Consider the following 19,070-nt stretch of genomic DNA (forward strand, 5'->3'; position numbering starts at 1 on the left):
TGATACACAGTCTGACTGAATCATTAATAGTATTCGAAAATAAACGTCTGCTTGGTATCTAAGGAATAAGAATTTAGGCATAAATAAGTTAAATCTAATATTTTAAATAGCAGGGTTAATTCCCACAGCAGATTCAGACCAGCAAAGTTCACAGCCAATGTGCTTCTGACCACTTATTCTGAGCAGCTCCTCCAAATCTGCAAATTTTACAGCTAACATATCTCCAACTCCTTCATTTCTACCTAACTCCTATTTAAAAGATCAGCACCACAAAGAATTTCTTTCCTTTTTTCACACTATGGAAACTTACTGGCCAAGTTTCACAAATCTTTATGTACAGGGGACAAAACTAAGCACTGCAGCACTTACATAATCAATGTTCAATATTTAATGATGCATCACAGTGATACATCATTGAATGACACTGGGTTAGGATTTCTATAGAGAGATGGTATTGACCAGTTGATAAAGCTGAAAAAACAGATTTTCTTAAACAGCACCATTTCTACACATTTGAGCTTTCTAAAGAGAGGGTCCCCAAGCACATTATATTCACCTGACATAAAGCTATGAAATTTTATGCTCACAGATGCAATGGAAACAGATTTAAAATGTACTTAAATGTCTCAACATTTCTAAAACAATACAAGTTATTTTGGGGTAGCAAAAAGCATAGAAGAAATGGCACAGTGATGTGGAAATAATTTCTAAAGTATCTGCTTAAGAGCTCTTAAAACCTCCCGATTCTTTTTTTAGGGCCATATTTTCTACCCTGTTCTCAAAAAAATGCATATGCAGGTATATGTACAAGAAAGTTGAATATGTGGAAAAAAGAGCTAACTCACTAACACCAAATAATACTGTAAGAGCCTTGTCTTTCCATTTAAATAATAAAAATAACTGCTTCCACAAGCAAAATGTAGTAAATTACATTTTCCCCTTTGTTTACATGCAGCAATATCTATCTCCTCAGAGAAGCAGTCATTTTCTTGTCATTTTCAAGTAATATGTCACACAGAACTTGCTCAGTCTCTTGAATGTTACTTTCCATAATCACACCTTGAAGTGTCCTAAAAGTCTGGGAGAAGTAAGAATATTCTGTGCTGCAGTATCAGCACACCACTCTATATGCAGACAATGAACAATTAAATTTGCTCATGATGGAATGGTACTTATTGTTAAGGTTGACTTCATTTCCCATTTATGCTTCTGGTTTTGTTGTTAAGAAATAGGAGAGGCATTAGCTTGAAAAATATTTCTGAGTGCAGGACAGCATCAGAGGTTTCTTCCCAATTAAATATTTCTCAATACAACCATCACATTGAATTAAAAAAAAAACATAACAACCTGCTATTTTACTGCATTGCTACACCGATTGGCAACCTCACATTTAAAAAAGCTGTCTGCTCTAACAATTTGATCCCATTCCAGCATCTCAACTTATAAATGGGGTGTTTGTCTTTCCAGCCTCATCTAACAATGCCTTCTCATTGAATCAAGGAGAGATCCACGAAATCAAGATCAAACTGTAGCATATCTGTCTTTCTCTGTGGAGTTGGTGTATGTGAGACTGGAGGCTTTTTTTATTCTTGACTAATAGGAAATAAAATTGGCTCCAACTGTCTCTAGAATGAAACAAGCTACAAGCAGACCTGCAACTTCAATCAGGTTCATTTCTTTCCATTTCAACCTCACCAGTCTGGAACAAGAAAATGTTATTACAGCATGCTCAGAGTTTACAAGAAAGGCACATAAATATGGAGACAAAATCAGCCAGCTCTTTCATTCATGGCTGGTCAGGTCATAAAACGAGCACAATTCATAGCCTTGCTTACAAAACAAAGAACAAGCTAAAGTAAGATTCCAGATAATGAGTAGTCTGCTCCTATTTCTTTAAATAGAGATCTATTCCTCTACACAAATCATTTGGCTTGAAATGCTGAAAATGTTTTGAATGGGAAAGAATGCTTCCTTTTCAAGCTCTGGCAGAACAGCATCCCAGTTTGTAGGAATATGGTATAAGTGGCATCCAAAAGCCAAGATCAGAATGTACTTCATGAAACATTGCCAATAAAGGAAACACCCCCCACCTTTTTAAACTTGTTTCATTTCCTAATAGTTGATTTCTTGAGAAATCAATACTCCCTTCTCTTCCTTATACTTTGGAGAGTGCTTACCACTACTGATTTGAAGTTGAGGCTTTTATTCATTACTGGTTTTTCAATGAGCCCTTTGTATTGCAATCCAAAAGATATAAATAATACCAAAAAGAAAACAAAGCCAAGCAACAGTTAAGAGCTCATAGGTTGACGTTATGCTCAGTTCAACCTCACAGGTACAAGGCAGGTTACATCCCTGGACACAGATCTCCTCTTCAGCTACAGATCATTACCATCTGATTATTAGTTGGTGCTCTCTGATATTAATGTGGCATTTTTTTCATTTCATTCTAATAGAAAAAATATTACAAGAACAACAGTAGCCTTCACCAACTTCCACACTTGCTGGCATTTTCTCTGGGAGCATTAAGGAATAAGAGGAAACAGCTCCCTTCAAAGGAAGGCAGCAGACACATCAGTGAGCCCTGCTGGGAGCACTGCACCACTCCTGCCAGTGCTCAGCTGAGTAAACAGAAGTTTCAGCTCCCAGAGCAAGAAATGCAGCATTAAAATTCAAGCTTGCAATTTGATATCAAAAGGAAAATAATTTGGGGAAGCAAAGTGTCACAGCTTTTGCTTTTCAAAATATAAAAGAAAATGCATACAGTAGCTATTGAGATTAGGTAGGGAAATTTGAAGAGGAGAAGGTAACAACTATTTTTATCAAAATTACCCTAGCAAAAGAGCACAGGATAAAGAAGACCAGCCAGGTACTGGGATAAAATGGGTGTATTGAAAACACAGAACAAACACCAGGAGGAACAGAGAGAAACAATTTGTTTTATGAAGTTTTTTGAGCATTTTCTAAGACCTTTCTGTCTTAATGGCACTGGTATCACTGCAATGATACAACTCCTCACATGGAATAGGGTCTGGAGGTGCATCCATAGATACACATGTGGCCATAGCACACTACCTTACTTCTGAAAGACAAAGCTAAGGATTTATCTCAGTATATGGTGCATTTGTACAATTTAACTGTTCAAACAGCCTGCAATACATCTTTTGATTGAAGTTATCCTCAATCATAATTGCTTTGTTAATTTATTGACAGTGTCCATGCTCAGTTTTCATGTATGTTATTTTTGTACCATTGGCTAATGCTAAAACAAACCAAATTATTCCTGCAATTACAACTATGTTCCATCTCTTAGTCAGCTACAGGAGTTATGACTGAATGGACATCAGCTTTTGCTAGAACACCTGAAATAGGCTAGAAAAAAACTCACAAGTACACCCCTAACATATGTTTAGAAGATGAGTTTGGGAACTAATTTCATCATTTCCAGGTGTCAAGACATCTTTCATCTACTGAAAGCATTGATTCGATGCAGGAACTACCCTTTTCATTGAGACAAACTCACATTAACTTAATTCAGGACTGAGAACTAGAATTTTGTAACATATATTATTTTGTTGGTAGCTGGGAATTTCTGTCCTTTGTGGATTGCAAGTTCACTCTGCTTCACTGGGGTGTTTGAGTTGCACCTTATGTATCTATACAAATAAATGCACTTGGAACATTTGAGGATATAAAAGCATAGAATACGTGGAATATGATGCAGAGCACTTGCTGAAGGGAAATATTTTATGTTGACTGTACCTCTTAGAAATGTATTGTCCTTCTATCAGTTTCCAGCTTGATGGCTCAGTGACAGCTACAGGCTTTGTGCAGCACCCAGTCAGACACTCCAGATTAGCATTTCCACACTTCCAAACCAGCATTTGCTAGTATTTCCACGTTTGAACATTTTGGATAGGATCTAATGAGGGAATTGCTGCTCAGCACCCCTCAGAGCTGCTAGTAGGGTTGGACAGTGTAATTGCTCTAGCACAAAGGATGCTGCTGCCTCTTCCCTGAGCTCTGGGTCAGGATGTCCTGTGCTACCAGCTGACTGAACTCTCCCTGGGAGTTTGGGCTGCACAGGCTGAGTGGGACAGGCTGACCATGGCCATGGTTGTTGATTATTGCAGCCTTCACACTCTAATCCTGCTGTGGCCATTTGTCTCATTTGGGATATAAAATCCTGCATGTCTTGAATTTTTCATAGGGTCTGTCACAGGCCAGAAATGCAAAGCAGCCTCCCATAAGTGTTGAAAAATTACCTATGCTGAAGTTGGCAAAACTAAATTCTATCTCTAACAAAAAAACCTGAGTCTTAAATGCTTGATATGGTTTCTGATTGCTCATTTGAATATCTGGAATATTTTCATGTACCTACCACCAAAGAAAAAAATCAGTAATTTATGATGAGAAGATGCAGGGGAACAGAACTTTCTAAAAATCTGTTTTATTATCACTATTGATCAATGGAGAAAGCATCACTGAAGCATAATATCAGGGAAACAGCATTTGAATAAAGCTCTAGTTGCCCAATAACAAATAGTGGAAGTTGACTACGGAATTCCTTAGTATTAACCTGATGGAATAAATTATCAGATTATAAAGTTATATGAGCTTCTTAGGGGACAATATTTATCCCACAGGTAAGGATTACTTGAATAATTTATAAATCCCCTCGTGAATGAATTATGCATCCTTGTAAGCAAAACGTACATCACAGATCCTAAATTGCCATGCACCACTTCTGCTGGCATTCAAGCCACTCTTGCTTCCCAAGACAAATTTCTCTTCATTAAAAGAAATTTTCACTGCACCTTACTACAAAGTGCCACAGCCCTACAGGAAGGAATAACTGATCCCTGCTGGCTGAACGTACCAGACGTGAATCATTGACTCCACCGTGTGTGGAAAGAGATGGGCATGTGTGTGGGAAGAAGGAATTAAAGCTGAGGGCCAAGATCTCTGCAGGAAATCCTAAAAATAGCCAAACTTAGGAAGAAGCATGGAGTAAGCTTTCTGGTTTCAGTGTCAAGTCACTTAGTAAAATTAAAGTTTGGGAAGCAGAAAATCTGAATCAACAACAGCTTTGATTTTCCTGTTACTCTACAGATCCTGCATATTGCCCAAGATCAGAATTACAATGTCATCTATCACACACCTCTCATTTTAGGCATGCCAGCCTTTGACTATAGGAAACATAAGTAATTAATATTGTAGGAAGGATGGATATTGTGCATATGTAAAGGGCAAACTGAAGAAGAGGCTGAAAGAGAAGGTGGTATACTTGAAAAAAAAATGCTGCTGAATGATGGGTATAATTTCAGTCACATTTTTTAAAAAATACTCAGTTTCCCCCTCCATTCCTCAGTATTCTACCTGCCTGCTGTATCTCTTTGAAAAGGCATAATATAGGGGACTAATACAAAACAATCAGGTCTGGAAAACATGACCTTGACCAGTTTGGAGGAATTGGGATTATTTTGATATAGAGAAAGGTGATAGAGTGCAAACAGAAAAATATAAAAGTCTACAGAGAAAAGGAAGGAAGGAAATAATCTTTTTTCCATGCTCATTTTGGGCATGATAAAAAGTAATGGGCTTAAACCATAGCAGAGGAAATTTAGGTTAACCATTAGGAAAGATTTTTCTAACAGCAATGCATGAGGGGAAAAAATTTCCTAGGTAAGAAGCAGAAAGTCCATTTTTCTACGCTTTTATGAACAGGTTAGACAAACATCTGCCAGAAATAGTTTACATGCAGCTGATACTGCCTTGAACAGGGGAGATGGGAGTAAATGATCTCTAAAAGTCCTTTCCAGCCTTATTTTTTTTATGATTCTGTAATCAACTTTGAAAGGAGCTTGGCATCACTCCTACTGAAAATAATGGGAGCTTGCAGAGTGTTCTGTAATGGCATTCCAGACTTCCTCCAGTACAACCCAAGGTGGAACTGTGTGCATTTCAGTGGAGGGAAGTGGGACCTCGAGCTCCTGGAGCTGCAAGAAGGGTGGTAATTTATACCTAACTGCATTTGTCACACTCAGTATCTTGCATTGCCAAGGTCTTTAAAAAGCAGAAGAAATTGGATGCCTCTTTCAGGCTATTCTTCAGATTCTGTTCTGGATTGAAGCTGATGGGTAGCTGATAACGTTTCTTAGGTGGATGAGTAACTGCTTTTAATGCACTGTTTCACATAAATTAGAGCTTTCTCTACTCTAAATATTATTCCAAGCATATATTCTTGAATCATCAGAAAACAGTAAATTAAATGATAGATTTTAATTTTAATCTAAGGCACCATTTAAAGCTACACACAACTCTTCTCCCACACCAGCCTGAGCAATGCTCTGACACAGCTCAGGATGTGTCTCCCTGTACTGCCAGCCAGGTTTGCTGTTTTCTGAAAAACAACCTCCCATTATTTTCATCCTCTACATATACAAATGCAAATAGAATTTATTCAAAGGTTATTTCTTCAGTATTCATATTTAAAATTTAGTAATTACAATCTTCAGAAATTGCAAAGAAAATTTCATCAGAAGTTCATATTTATACTTCGATAATTTTGTACTTTATGACCAACATTCTTTTGCTGCTTCCCCAGGAAAAGATGCAGTCTATTCTTGAATTTAATGTGATATGCTCTAATAGTTTGTAGTGTAACTTGTTATGCCTTTTGCATATTGATACATTTTCAGGTAACCAAAATATATCTACAAAAACTTTATTGTGTACTCCCAGCTGCAATGTGCTATCAAAGATTCTTTATCTATTCCCTCATGATGACTAATCAGTATTTCTCTATTGTGGACCAAGATTCCTGCATGAGTATATTTGACAGGAATCATTTATCTGCAGAAAGAATAACAGATTAATCTGCACTTCCCTGGGAAAGAAAAAACAAAACACAACAGAACAACAGAGTATCTTATATATTGAGATACTGATCTGAAATTTCATCAACAAATAGTGAAGAAGAGTCCTTATCCTTGACTCAAACTTTTCTGCTGAGGCAATGCAGGGACTGGGAATTAATGAATGGTATTATGCACTAAACCATACTACAAACTATTGTTTGTTTGGATTTTTTGCTATTACACTTACAACAATGAAATCTGAGGACACCTCAAACATTGTTCAATTATCCCCTCAACATCCTCGAGAAGTACCATTCCCATTTTACAGAGAGCATAGGGAAACACCAAATATCCACAAACACAAGGGGGTCTGGTTAGCAGAGCAAGGGCTAGAATCTACTCTGGGTGCAAATTCCAGTAGGTGCAAATCCCCACAAGAATTTTCTTACTTTTTTATATGATTGACTACAAACAACCACCTAAAAGCTCCACCTCCAGTCAGTGACACCATTTCACTGCAGAGCAAGCTCCACTGAAGCCACTGCTGTGTGAATTTGACCCCAAGGAGTGAGAGAATAGAGCTGCAAACACACAAGAAGGGAAGGGCTGAGGGGGAATGGACAGCACAAATCTGAAGCAGTTTTGTACTTGGAAAAGGGCCCTGAGTGATGCTCCCAGGCCAAGCTGAAAGCCTTGAGCTGCAGTTCTGGGTTTCATGCTGGTACATCGCTGTCAGAGGGTGAGGATAAGGAAAGCTACCCTTTGATCTCTGCAATCCAACCCTGCTGCCTTCCAGGGTTTGCCCTGTGGCAAGGCATCAGGTATTTTACATTCCACTTACAGTCAGATGCACTCCAAAGAAGCTGAGGACAGTGAGTGCTTCACAGAAGACACTTCAGACTGTATCATTGAATCGTGAATTATAAGTAATAAATATATATATATAAATAGTACCAATTAAGCACAGGATGGGTGAAAAAGGTAGATACATTGTCATTCTAAACTCTCCTTGATCATGTCACGTTGAGTCACTCTCAATCCTAAATATAGTTTGCCATTGTCATTTTCTTTTTAATTTCTCCCTTACACCCTAGCATGTTTTAAGAACTCGAGACATTTTTCTTGAAATGAAAGACTTAAAGTGACAAGAGTCTTTTTCAGCTGCTGTTCAGATCCACACTTCCTGCTCAGCAATTTGGAAGATTCACTTAATACCAACCTTTTTCAGACCCAAACATTCTAGAAAGGGTAGGCTTATAAAGAGAGATTCTTTTAGAAGTGGTTCACGTGCAGTTACTAGTTTAAAATGTCCCTCTTTTGGATGGATTATTTTGTCTGCCCTTTTTCCATATTAACTAGCTATCAGTCATTTTCAAGCTCATCTCTCTGCTGAAAAATATATGCTGTTCTGTCCAATAACATTCACAGAAGCCTAGTTTCATCTCAGTTTGTATTGTACTTATTTTCATTTTTTTATAGATTTAACCGATCCTTGGATTTTTAGTTTGGAATTATTTTTAAATAATCCTTTTCAACAGCCTGGCTTCATTTTATGAACCTGCTAATTCCGTGTGCCTAAACTTATTCCTTCTCATTGTTTCTGCAGACCTTAATATTTACTGTATTTTTTAAGGAAGAGCAATAAAATCAACTTCCAACCTGTTTTTTTTGGGTTGTTATTGTCATTATTATTACAGGATTTGAGAGAAACCCACCCATCTAGTGCTGCTACAAAGTAGTGCATCCTGCAGAAATGTTTGAAGTAGCTCTGCAGTCAGGCATGATTCACCAGGCTGTGCAAGTTCTAACAGTCTTTCTAGGCTCCAAATCATTCCAAAAACAGCATTTGGTGGTTTCTACACTGTTCCCCATTCCTTGTCCCACAAAGACTTACTCATCTGGATGCACCAGTTAGCTGTGGGGTGTGTGGGCTCAGAGCCATGCTTGGATGCTAAAGGATGGTGCAGGGAGAGGCAGAACTCAGCCTGGTGTTGGACACACAGCACTGACCTGCTCTGCTGCATCCCTGCAGGACAGCAGCTGACATGTGGATGTCTCTGGTTATATTCCCTATTCCCCCCCAGTCCCAAAATTAGGCAGCAGAACTATGTGAGACATACAAATAAAAGAAGTTGAGAATTTATCACAGTAAGGGGAGATTTGTCACAACAAGCAACAACCCTTCTCTAGCAATTGTGACCCAATTCACACAAACCCAGAGTTCCCAGCTATCTGTGGGTGCTCTGAGTTAAGTTAATATCTTTGCTGGGTTCAAATGAGTTCCTCCAGAAGGACATTTCCAGTGATTTCATTGTTACCAAGTGGTTCATCCACAAACAGAAAGGATGTGGGTAATAATTGAGTTCACTGTGGCAAACTCACTCTTGCTACAAGAATTAAAGTGTCCCTTTAAGATATATTTCCTGAGTTTGCTATTCAGTTTTACTAACAGACAGATTTGAACTTTAAACCTTAACTTTTAGTTTGTACTTACAAGAGTAATTGAATGTACAGAGCACAGAGAGGAGTTCATTCCCCATCCCTCATCTTAAAAGTGTTTTATACTTGCTAATAATATTAGTTTATTTGTGTCCATAAGCTTTAAACCTAGCCTTCTACAATAGCTGTGCAATATTGATTGAAAGGGCTTAGATCAAATTATTCTAGAAATTGAGCAGCTCCAAACTTTTAAGAGCTACTTTTAAGCAAGAACTGTCCCTATCATGCTTTTAAACTGCTAACAACAGAAAGCCCTGACATTCTTCTGTCAACATTTTCCTGAACCACAAATTGCTCATGCATTAGAAATTCACTTGAAATGGCATAAAAAGGCTGTGAAGTAAATGTATTCCTGAAGCCTGGGTCTGCAAGCCAGAGTAATTTCAGAAAACACCATACAGGCTGGAAAGACAGCAGATGCAAGGACTGAATTTAACTACAGATGATAACTCAATTTATTTTCTCTGTAGTCTAGTAACTCAATAAGTCTTTAGCAGTTTTGTAAATAAACAGATGGATGCCATCAAACGCCAAAGAATGATAAATCTGATTGGTCTCTGTATAATTTTGGACAGCTTTACCCCAAAAATAGACAGTAGAAGCATCTTCCTCCAAGAGTGTGATAAAATAAACATGGGAAGTTAGGTTATGGGCAATTGCATTGTCCCAGTAATGAAAGAAACTTTGCATGATGCTGGGACTAAGAATCAGGACATATCTCAATGTAACTCTTTTTAGTTGAAGATTGACTTCTGTTGATTAAAGAAAAAAAGGTGCTTTTCACAGGATTCAAAGTTAGAGTAAGGAGAAATAGGTGATGGGACCCCTGCTGAAAGATTTAATTCATATATAACTTTAACTTTGAAAGGTTTATGGTTCTAATTTAGCTGCAAGCCATCTGCTCCACATAGTACGTGTTGACTGAATATAAAACCAGACCACCAATTTCACATAGGAAGGACACTTATCATCCACTGTGTCACTTGTACAGGGATTTGTTCACTTTACCTCATTTTGCACCTCTAACTCGACATCTGTTGAATCCTCAGAGTTTAGCAGCACAAAATTAAAAAAGCTGCTCTGTTAGGATGAGGTGTACATTTACATGGAGTCTACTGCTGCCTATTTTCCATGTAAGAAACACTGGGTCTTTGTGCTAAGAGAAAGAGAAGAAAATGCTGCTTGCAGCATTATCTCACCATCAATATTTCCAAAGTTTGTTTACACAAATTCCCTTTGTGTAAAATAAATCACACTATCGAAAGATGTTTTTCCCATGAGATTTCCCTTAAAAACTATGTAAGTATTGTATAACCTCTCTCAGCAAAATTCTCAAGTGAGAACTTCCCATGTTTGTTAGCTGCCTTTATATTTTTTTATTTCTTTCCCTTTCCTTTGTTGGCATCTGTACCATTCATGTCAAAATAAGAAAAGCTCACTAAGTTGCTTTCAACTAGGGAAAGCTTAGCCTTGCAGAGGGCCATAGTCTCTGCCTGGGAGATACTCAAATTTGAAGACCTAAGTTTACAGTTTTTAAATTCAGAAAGCCTATGAAAATGGCTAAAAAGCATCAAGCAACAAATTAGGCTGTCTTTTACAGGCAACGACATGTAAGAGCCAAATAAGAATTGTCAAAATTTGAGATGACTTAGACCTTGCAGAGGTTTAGTAAAACAAACATCTAAGGATTTTCACTGTATATAACTAAGAGACCAAAAAAGGAGAGAGTCATTATGTAGAAAGAATGAAGTGGAGATCAGGTATTTTCTAGATACTTTCCCAGGAGTGAATTTGATGGTTTTCAAGGAGGGAGATAATGTTTATCAAAGATGATACAATCAATATGGATAATGGAATGAGGATACAGAAACAGAAGAAACAGAAGTTTTATGAAATGACATTAGGGTAATCAGAACACTAATTCTGTAAGAATACCAGAAAACAAAGGCTGGTAACAGGGAAATTTAATAATCTGTCATGTCAGATGCATACAAATTGAGAACAAGAAAGAAACTGCTGTTTCTTTCAAACTAAATATTGTCTAGATTCAGGGAAAAATGCATTCAGTTATTTACTGATCTATTAATCAGACTCAGCTATGAGGTACTTTGCAAGAAAGAATAATTAAAGGCAGGTAAATGGAAAACAGGTCAAAACACAACAACATTTCATCACGGATTGCACCAGAACCCCCTGATAGTTTTCTACAATAAGTGAAATTATTTTCTGGGTAAGAACATGCAGAATATTTTCAAGATTTCTGAAATCTTATACTGTGAGAATTTAGCAACAGATAAATTATCAAAAGAGAAGATAGAGGACTTATGGAGAGGGAAAATGGCATGAAGGAGAGAAAATAAAGAATAGTTTTGAAGTGAGAAAGGCTGATGAAGGTATAACATGGAAACAATAGTCAATCTTTTTACTGCTCATTTTTGTTTTCATTAAAGAGCTTGGCATTAAAGTAATTAAATTCAATTATTGCAAACATCACTATGCATCATCAATCCAGAGAAGTCATAGGGTATTATCCAGAAAGAGATGCATGACCCCAAGAACCTGAGGAATCTACATGAACTCAGATTGAAGAGCAAAATTCAAAGCCATGTATTTCAGAAACAAGCAGAAACTTACACTCTAAATCTTTACTGTTTAAGGAAGAAAATAAGTTTGCTGCAGAAATATCAAGTTGGAAAGGGGGAAGAAATTGTTTTTAAAAAGTAAATGTTGAAGGAAATACAGCAACAAAATGTTAATGCCATTGGGCAATGCCAGATGGGACTTCACGTGGCACTCTGAGTACAACCTGGTCTTGCAAGGTAATGAGATGAACTGAAGCTGAAACTGGGACAAAGTGCTGCAAAGGTGCTCAGAAGACTGAAGAACAGGTTTAGAGCAGAGCTCATCTGCCTTGGCAAAACAAAGGTGGAGATGAGATGTGATTGCTGTGTTAGAACATTGTGGGTGATGGATGAAAACAAGCAGAACCCCAAGTAGTGCAGCTGATGGTGAGCAGGCAGGTGTGGTGAAGAGATGGTGCTTCTCTCCAGGTTTGGGTTTTAGTGCATCTGTTTGTGGCCTTAAGCTTTGGATCATGAGCATTTATCATTGCTTCTCCATTCCCATGACAACAGGGGAGAGGAAATCACCCAACTGTCATCTGGATAGAACCTGAAAGCAGCTCAGACAACCTCCCTAAAGAGGGGAAGAGATGGAGATGGCTGCACTCACACTTCACAGTCTGCAGAATTCTGCACTCTCTTCAGACATTCTTTCAGCTCCCTTTATGCAACTAAAGCTGCAAAAATCCCCAAAAGAAAAAAGTATTTCTAATACTCTGGAGAAACAGTGACAGTTTTGGATTGAACAATGAATAACTAGTTGTCAAAATGTTCACAGTACTTAACAGTTTTTATTAATATGTCTCATTTTATTGAGTCCCTCTAGGGCAGGAAATCCAGTGATAAAGTTGTAAAACAACCATCTCCACCTCCTCTATTCTTCTGTTCTCTTTTTTTCTTTTCACTTTTTTTCAGCTGATGGCTCCACAGTATGCAGGTTTTACTGTCCACTCAATAAATTGCTTTTGCCAAGAAGTGTGGATGACACATGGCTAACATTATACTGCATGCTCTTCATATTAAAATGTTTATATTCTTTTCAAGTATTTTCTCCAGAATTTAAAGGAATCAAGGTTCTATGGCCAGAATGATGTAAAAATGAATTCATTACAGAACCACCTAAAATTCTGTAAAAGACCAGACAAAATCAATACCTCATTCTTCATCACTTAGGAAGTTTTCTGTGCTAAGAACCTCAGTACTTTTAAAGTAGACTTTATCCTGCTCGCTGCAGAAATAATTGCTTTGGGTTTGGGCTGGAGAAGGGGTGGTGGTGGCTAGCAGGTCTTATTATCCACTTTGTTTTTGCTATTGCCATAAATATTTTTTAAGGAACCATCAGCACCATCTGCCACTAACCACTGTGTTCTTTTCACAGTGTCAATACTATAAACACAGTCTGCTCCCTCATTTGATGCAGTGCAGAAGGATGGAATTAAGCAGAAAATAGTCACTCCAAAAATAGGCCTTACTGCTCAAAAGGCAGCAACTCCTTCAGTAAAATAATCTTGGGAATAGATGATTTGAGTTTACACCAAGTCTTGGAGCTATTTTGTTAAGCATCTCCAGTTAACTGAAGAGAACTCCAGATTTTACAGTCTCTCAGTGTCAGTAAGTTGAAGTTACTGCTTAATACACTAATTAGGAGTTTAGTTTTAGTTATAGTCATTAAAACTCTTGCAAACACCATTTTGATTGTCTCCCACAATGTTAATGTTTTCTTTTTTTTTTTTTTAGGATTTAACTGGCATCATGTTGGTAACTAATATGGAGTATCCCTCAACACAATTACTGAAATTACATTTCTATACAAAATGCTGCAGTCGTGCCTTAGGTTAGAGAGGAAGATTAAACCCAGTCTTCACAGTGTAAGCAGTAAAAGGGAACTCTAAATTTTCTATTCCTCACTGAGTCTTTTATAATAATCCAGCTTATCTGTAGAGCTTCTAGTTAAATGAATACAAATGCATACCTTTGCATAATAAATAAAAGTCTGACTCACCTCAGTATTTTAACACATTATTCTTCTGTAATACATAGTTTGACTCATTTCCAGCTGCATGTTGGGACTTCGAGGAAATAACAGAATTGAGATTTTTTTTTCAATATTGCATTACTTGAAAAATTTTGCTATTTGTGATGAAGGAGGGTGTCTCTTCTAGGGGTGTTGGATGGTTAGTTTTACTCAACTTTTCAATAATGTTTTCTCTGTTTACATGCCACTATAAAATATACTTTGGTGAATCAATGTCAATAAAACAGCAAATAATGAAAATAAGCCAATACTCTGTCTCCAAAATTACAAAGAAGGAGAGACAACACTCAGTCTAGAGAAGTGGATTGCTGCACAAAGAACAGGATGATGCACCAAAATATGTTTGCTTAAATAAAAAGTTGGATGTTACTTTGTAGGGACTGATAAGCCAGCTGGGAAAAAAACCAGAATGCAGAACTATGTTTGGTCTTATCCAGACTTCTATCATTTTTCAGAGCTCCTTTTTGCTTTTGCAATATCAATTTTAGGTTTCTTTTCTAGATGTTTAGCAAGCTAAATAACCAGTTGTGAATATCTTCCAATTTCTATGTCTATCCTCACTTTTCTTCTCCCAGCTTTCAGTATTCACAGTTTTTTCTTCACTAAAGCACAGATTCAACCCTCTTCTGTGTGTCTTAATTACAGTGTATTTTCTGCTACATCTTTTACTTATATTTTTCTACCAGAAAATCTACAATCATCCTTGTAGCACTACTGACTTTATTGGGTTATTTTGCAAGAATTAAAGGACTGAGCAAGGAATGTGTTTGTGGCAGGTAGAAATTCATGGGAATTACATGCCCCAACCAGTTCACTGCATACTGAGATAGGTACACACATGAACCCATTTTACAAATGAAAAGCCATAATCTGTGGTTTTGTTTCCAAGGGTCAGAAAAATTGAGCAATATAATTAAATATAATACTCTATAAAAACTATTAGTTAATTCGTATTTATGTTAACGCGCCTCTTATGATATGCATTAGGGTTTTTGTATTTTAATCAGAGAAAATTATAAATACAATCAAGAAAGCCTTGTTACTGTTTTCAACCAGAGCTAATTGTCTTGTAGAACACTTAATGAGTCATTATTCATTATGATGGTGAGGACAGGGAAGGCAGATGGCACGGTAGTTTTATTGATTCTGTGATCCTACTGTAGCTTGCTGATTAAGTAGCATTGAACTCCACAGTTAGCACAGCCAGAATTACACAGAATTCTGTTTTGAGTCAAGGAAATCAGACAGGAACTTTGAGATGGCTCAGTTCAGAGGCCTGCCATCCCAATTTATACTTGTAACAACGGAATATTGCACTCAGTCTCCCATTTCAATTTCCATTTAATTTCCAAGTGTTATTTTATGGATTAAGTTGGATTCACCTCACCCAGCCAGAGCCATTGAGGTGTTAGAGATCCACTAAGGTTTAATAGAGACTCATTTGTGCACAGCTGCAGAGGCCATTCAGCTCACTGCCTTAAGAGGGAAGCTCCTTCTTCATCACTTTTACCCTCTTGGTAGATAGGAAAATGCTGCTGTGTGAAAGTAAAATAACCTGTAAATAATTCAGAAATTACACCCCTTGATTCTGGATTATTTTGAAATGCTTTAATATTCCCATTTCTCTTTTTGCTTTACAGCACAAAGTGGCCTTATCCAAGAAAGATGCAAACATTGTTTTATAAACTTATTGTACAATAACTCAATACCTCAAAGCATGGGATTTAGTTGGCTTTTGTAGTAATGATGACATGGTCACAGTTCTTTTAACAGAATTTATCACATTACCAAGCTATTCTTTCTGTATTGCCCAATATATCACCAGAGCTGTATGAAGACCTTGAAGGAGTTATTCTTGGGCCTTCCACTGCTGATAATTCATAGGCACCTTTTTCTGCATTAAGTTATATATTATCCTCTATTTTTTTTTTTGGTCTAACTTGTTTTGTTCAATCCCCCTTGCGATGTATAATTTAGTTCTTTCTGGAGTTCTGGTTGCAGCTGCTCTCATGATTAGATCTGCTTTGATATTAAGAAAGGTTTAAGCTATTTAAAGCATGGGGTCAGACACTACAGCAATAAAAGATGATCTCTAGCTTCCAGTCTATCATAAAACTTGTAAGTCACATATGCACTACAAGATGCATTTGTATTAATACACACATGAATCCTACAGACAATTGCTGGTTTTTTGAGCCCTCTAATTCTGATCTGATTACACAGGTGCAACGCAGTGAATGGGACAGTTGAAGAATGAAGAAAGCACATGTTCTATCAGACAATGCAAAATTGAGATATTTAACTTAATGTTTTTCACTGATCATTCTAATTTATACTTTGGTTCTAATTTCTTTCATTCATAAACAGATGTTACTTCTGAGAAGTGTAATTGAATTGTTAGTGTACACCCAAAAGAAAATGTAAGGTGTGCTGTGAAACACTCAACCTACCATGATGGCAACATTTTGTGACTTTCCCAATTTTCAGGATATTTAATTCTACAAACAGCTGCTTCATTGAAAAATCCCTTTTGAAAACATGAATCACAACTAGTGTTTCTTTTTTTGAAATAAATTCTTTTTTATCAATATTTTAACTGAATCTACATGATCAATCTGTATAAAACCTATCTTAAAACACAGATTAATTTTCAGCAGTTTAACTGTTTAACTCATAGAATTAGCACTTAAGAGTTAAAACAATGTTGTTGAAAGTCTGTGGAGCTCTGAGTATTTTCTGCAGGAAGCAGAGAACACACAGATCTCCTCTGGGACATATGGTCTCTCCCAGAGAAGTTTTTGCCATGCATAGCCTTTGGCCAAAGCCCACCATCTGTAGCTTCAACTTTTCTTCCAGCTGCTGATAAAGGTGAAGTATAGAACATATGTTGCACGAAGAATAACCTTTACATTAGGTTTCAGTTTATTTGTTGGTTTGTTGGCATTTTTTTTATATTCAGAGACGTTTTCCACAAAATATTTGTTAATGTAAAACTCAGAAAAGTAAAACTCACTTGGAATCAAATTCAGTAAAACTCATTTTCAATCAAATACTGATAAAACTAAGAATTCCAGTGGAGCATAGATTAGTTATTTGTGTAAAGAATTCACTTTTTCAGTTTTGGAGAAAATGTGCTGCAGGATAATAAAAATACAGGCATTTCCTTATTATATTTGGGACATTTGTATTGAAGGAATGAAACCCACACTCTCCCATTGTGAACTGGGAAAGAGCATCATTGATGCATCATTTAAACACAGATGCTTGACACACTGTCAGTTTTATCCTAGAAGAATCCCAACGAGCTGGAAAATGGCTGTGTGCAAGTAATAGAGGATTCTGATATTACTTGGCAAGACATAATTGCTGAACACACGACTTGATCCACCTCAATATAACTGTTTTTGTCTAAGTTAGATCATAAGGGAAACCAACTGCACGGTGAACGAGTGTTCTGCCCAGAGTTCCCACATCATTCCCAAAAACTTGGCAGTGCCCACAGCATCTGCTCCCAGGCAGCTCAGGGAAGAAGCAGCAGGCAGTGCTGCAGGACAGGAATGGAGTGAATTAGAGCTACAGGTGTGCCAAGCAACCTGCAGAACAGCTCCTGCCTGGCCTAGGCATGGCTACACAGGGCAATCCATGAGTACCAAAACTCATTATGCACCAGGAAAAATGATTATAGCCACATAATCTAATACACTCTGGTGGTTGAAGCAGCATGGCTGGACAGCTCAAGCATTCCTATTTGCTTTCGACCCTGAACAAAGTGAAAGTTGTAGGACTAAAACGTTTATATCTTTTTAAACACTAACTGGCTGACAGTTACCACAATAGGAAATGGAGGAATATAACTCCAAATGTATGCCTACAAAGCTGGTGGAAGGTAAAGCAAGGGGAGCACAGAACAGAATAGGACAGAACATGTTTGAAAAGAAGGTGCATTCTCTCACAGGTTGAGAAACATGCAGAATGACACATCTGACATGTTCTAGAAGTCCTGTTTCAAAAAACCGATTCCTTCCATGCTTTGCACACAGCAAAGATCAGCAATTACTTAAAAAACTCCTGCATATGGTAAATAGAAGTTGATTATGAAGAAACTAAATGAATACATTTTTACTGTCAAGATGCACATCACAGGTAAACTTGAAAACAACCAAAAACCCCCCCCAAAAAAACCACCACCCCTCCAAAAACATTTAAAGCTTCAATTTCAACAATTACTTTTAATTTCCTTTCATAATGATTTTCTTGTTGCAAGACTATAAACACCTTCATTTCTTTTTCATTTCCTTAAAACATGAACAGGGAATAAGCTACACGTCCTTCCTCTCTCATTGCTCTCTTCAGAGCACTTACATTTATATATTTCTTCCAGGAAATGTATTTGACAAAGCATCAGTAACACTTTTATTTTCATAGCACCTCCAAAAAGGATATTCCAAGCCATAAACAGCATTTTGAGAACTAAGTCCTCATCTCAGAGCTCCGAGGGAAAGAAATATAACACCCCTCGCCCTCAAAAAATGAACTAAAACTCCCAAATAAATAACAGATAGTGATCAGGCCAAAAGAAGCACACCCAGCTGAGCTTATTTCCAACATAAGTCAACTGAGTTTGCCCTCATCATTACTCAATACTTTTTAATCTCTTAAATGGATTTTTGAAGGTTAAAAGGATATCTTTTTTGGCTCTTAATGATAAAAGTTAGCCTGGAAGCATATCTTCTGGTTTATTCCTGCATTTTGGGCACACACCATGCAGTCTACTATTCCTTACAAAGGTGGTGGTTTTGGCAGTGAATTCTGAGTGAGTAAACTGGTCAGATCTGAAGTGTCACATTTCTGTCCTCACTTTCTTGTCGTGGCTCTTTTGTACCATACCATTGCAGGCAGTTATTTAAAGGATTTTAAAGGTGTGGTAGGTACCTCCTGTTTAGGAAGCATTTTATGAGAATGTTTTTGTGCAATGGTCCAGCATAGAAGGTAGATTACCACAAGAAGTGCTTCCAGATAATGCAAGTGGTACTTTGAAATGAGCTGGGATCACTT

The 19,070-nt window shown here is 37.2% G+C and overlaps 1 protein-coding gene across 2 annotated transcripts in view; it reads right to left on the reverse strand.

Annotated features, from left to right (window-relative positions):
• Positions 1-19,070, reverse strand: part of ATRNL1 (attractin like 1) — a 431,564-nt gene that overhangs the window by 31,053 nt on the left and 381,441 nt on the right. The window lies entirely within an intron of this gene.

Source organism: Lichenostomus cassidix, chromosome 6 (genome assembly GCF_008360975.1).
Source record: "Lichenostomus cassidix isolate B80296 chromosome 6, HeHo_3.0, whole genome shotgun sequence".
Taxonomy (NCBI): Eukaryota; Metazoa; Chordata; class Aves; order Passeriformes; family Meliphagidae; genus Lichenostomus; species Lichenostomus cassidix.